A 3497-nucleotide genomic window follows, 5' to 3' on the forward strand; every position below is an offset into this window, starting at 1 on the left:
AGAGATCTGAGGAGAAATTTGCTGAGTGGAGCTTCTGGGAGAAGTCTCCTGAGCCCTACAAGAGAACTTCCTGCGAGCTTTGTCCCAGTGGAACCATTGTCGCCACCTTCTTGCCACGAGGGGGAAGCCCTGAGGACAGCACAGTGAAAAGAAGTGATGGAGAATTCCTGCATCCATGATGACGGGGTTGAACTGACAAATCATTCCGCCTTGGCCTCAGAGCTCCCCACTATGTGTGATAATGAGTGTCTTTTACATTGACCAATTTTGAGGCAAGATTTCTGTTACTTACACTCAAAACCATCTTGATTAGTACACTCCCATGTTGTAGATAAAAGAAATAAGATTCAGAAAGGAGAAGTAGCTTTCTCTGAGATTGTCAAATAGCTGAAGGAAAGAAAAGGGAGTGTATTGACTCAAGTAAGTTTAGAGTACAGGAGTAGACAAACGTCCCTCAGCTGGTGAGTGGATAAACAAACCGTGGTACGTTCATGCCATGGACTATTATTACTCAGTAGTAAAAAGGAACAAACTACTGATACACCAGCAACATGGGTGGACCTCAGATGCATTATGCTAAACACAAGAAGCCAAGCTCAAAAGACGACATACTGTGTGATTTCATTTACATGACATTTTTGAAAAGACAAAACTGCAGGAACAGAAAACAGATCCTTGGTTGCCAGGGGCTGTGTGGAGGGAGCGGAGACTAGCAAGGCGTATGAGGCAATTGTGTATGTGTGTGTGTGTTGGAACTGTTCTGTATCTTGATTGTGGTGGTAGTTCATGACTGTGTATATTTGTCAGAACTCACAGAAGCACACTTTAAAAAGGGTGAATTTTATATATCATACTTTTGTGTGTGTGTATGTATTATTTGTTTTTTATTGTGCTTTAAGTGAAAGTTTACAGTTCAAGTTAGTTTCTCATACAAAGATTTATGCACACATTGTTATGTGACCCTAGTTGCTCTCCCTGTAATGTGACAACACGGTCCTCCTTTCTACCCTGGATTTCCCGTGTCCATTCAACCAGCTCTTGTCCCTATTCAACCAGCCCTTGTCCCTTTTTGCCTTCTTATCTCACCTCCGGACAGGAGCTGCCCATTAGTCTCATGCATCTACTAGAGCCAAGAGTCATTCACTTCACAAGTATCAAAAATATGGAACGTGTTACAAATTTGTGTGTCATCCTTGCTCATCTTCTCTGTATCCTTCCAGTTTGAGTATATGTGCTGCCGACGTGAACACTATATATCATTCTTTTAAAAAATAAAGAGTCCAGGGTTTGATTTCAGGCATGGCTGGGTCTAGGATTCTCTCCACCTCTCGGACTCTTACCCCCAACCTTGGCTTTATTCGCAGCATTCTCTCCCCAAGTGGTGAGAAAGATGGCCTTGGGCTATGCCAGGTTTACTCCTCCCAGCTTAGCAACTACTACGGGAGGGAGTGCCTCTTTGCCAATACCAGTTGCCATTGAGCAGACTCCAACTCATGGTGACCCCACGTGTGTCAGAGTAAAACTGCCCATAGGGTTTTCAATGGCTGATTTTTGGGGAAGTAGATAGCCAGGCCTTTCTTCTGAGGTGCCTCTAGGAGGACTCGAATCGCCAGCCTTTAGTGTTAACCATTCGCACTAGCCAGGGACAAACACGCCACAGTGTCTACAAATCCGAGCTCTTTCAAGATGGGCAGGCTATGTAACTTGCCGAAGGTCCTACTGGTGGGGGGCAGAACTGGGATTCAAACTACAACCAGTTGATGCCAACACGCTCATTTTCTCCTACAAGGAAGTAGATCATGAGGACTTTTCTTCTGAGGTGCCTCTGGGTGGACTGTAACCTCCAACCTTTCCATTGGGGTACGTTAACCATTTGCACCACCCAGGGACTTCTCTTAGCCATAGTTCCTGTGAACGTCCCAAAGTTGAGTCTCATTGTCTTGCCTTGGGGTATGTCTTGCTTGGGGAAAGAGCCTCATTGAAACCCCATGGACCAAGAGTGAGGAGGGATGGATCGCAAAGAAAATCAAGGAGCTTTTGCCAGCAGCCCCTATGCCTAAGTTAAGCGTCAAATGCCCAGCTCCTGTTCTCTGGTCGACATTTACGCAGGCTGTGCAATTCTGTCCTTGCATTCTCTCCAGCAAAGCCCACGTAGGTACAACACACACTCATCATTCCATCCCTGGGTTTTCATAAAAACCCAAGTCCACGAAGTAGCAACTGCAATGTTTTTCAATCACACAGCAAAGATATTTAAAAATATCACCCATATGTGTTTTAAATACAGGCAAATAGCTGGCAAGGCAGCCGCCTTCACACTCGCGTGCCATTCTGAGTTATAATCTTCTCGCTTCCAACTCTCAAAATCACACGTTGAAGGCCAGACAAGCCCAGAACGCTGCTAACGCTGTGCATCTATCCAGAATGTTCCCAGCTGGCGCAGCTCAGCCTTTATTCGTGGTGGAGAAAACATCTATGATACCGGGAAGGAACTGAAGGGGTCCTGGGTTTGAGCTGAATCATTTGTTCTCCACTGAGAATACAGAAACAGAACCAGGTAATTTACTCATTTTTTTTGTTGTGGTAAATACATAACAAAACCTTTGCCATTTCAACATTTTTTATACATACAATTCATTGATATTAATTATGTTCGTCAACTGTTACCACTGTCAGTTCCCAAATATTCCTGTCCCCCTTAACAGAAGCTCAGTGCCCTCTAAACGGTGACTTACCTTTTCCCCATCCCTCCTGCCTCTGGTAACCACTAATGACTTTTGAACTCTATCCATTTGTCTATTCTAGATATTACACATAAGCGTGATCATATAATATGTGGTATTTTGTGATTAGCTTCTTTTACTCAGCATAATGTTTTCATAGTTCATCCATGTTGTAGCACGTATCAGGACCTGATTTCTCTTTATGGCAGAGTAATATTCCATTATATGGTGGAGTAACATTCCATTGTACCACACATTTTTTACCCATTCATCTGTTCATGGGCATTTCGATTGTTTTCATCTTTTGGCTGTTGTGAAAAGTGCTGCAGTGAACACTGGTGTACAAGTCTCTGTTTGCATTCCTACTTTCATTTTTTTTTTTTTTGAGTATATACGTAGGAGTAGAATTGCTGGATCATATGGTAATTCTTTATTTAACTTTTTGAGGAAGTTCCAAACCATTTTCCATAGAGACCATGTTATTTTACAGTTCCACCAGCAATGAGTGAGGGTCCCAATTTCTCTACATCCTCATCAACACCTGTTGTTTGGAATCAGTGAGTTTTTGGTGACTTCAGATCCACCCTTCTTCATGGAACCATCCTTACCTCTCCAGCCCATGTCTGCTTTCTTGCTGCCCCCTTCTGCTTGCCCACAGTGCCATCTATCTGGTATTAATGTCTTTAAAATGCAGCCTTGCTAATATGTGATCTTGTAACTTAAGTGTCCCTGCATTTTCTCACCTTTCAGATTTCTACTTTCCTTTAATATCTA

The 3497-nt window shown here is 43.2% G+C and overlaps 1 pseudogene; it reads right to left on the reverse strand.

Annotated features, from left to right (window-relative positions):
• Nucleotides 1-1156: 1156 nt before the first annotated feature.
• LOC126066177 (uncharacterized) lies at nt 1157-1250 on the reverse strand (annotated as a pseudogene).
• Nucleotides 1251-3497: the final 2247 nt, after the last annotated feature.

This window comes from Elephas maximus, chromosome 22 (assembly GCF_024166365.1).
Source record: "Elephas maximus indicus isolate mEleMax1 chromosome 22, mEleMax1 primary haplotype, whole genome shotgun sequence".
Classification (NCBI taxonomy): domain Eukaryota; kingdom Metazoa; phylum Chordata; class Mammalia; order Proboscidea; family Elephantidae; genus Elephas; species Elephas maximus.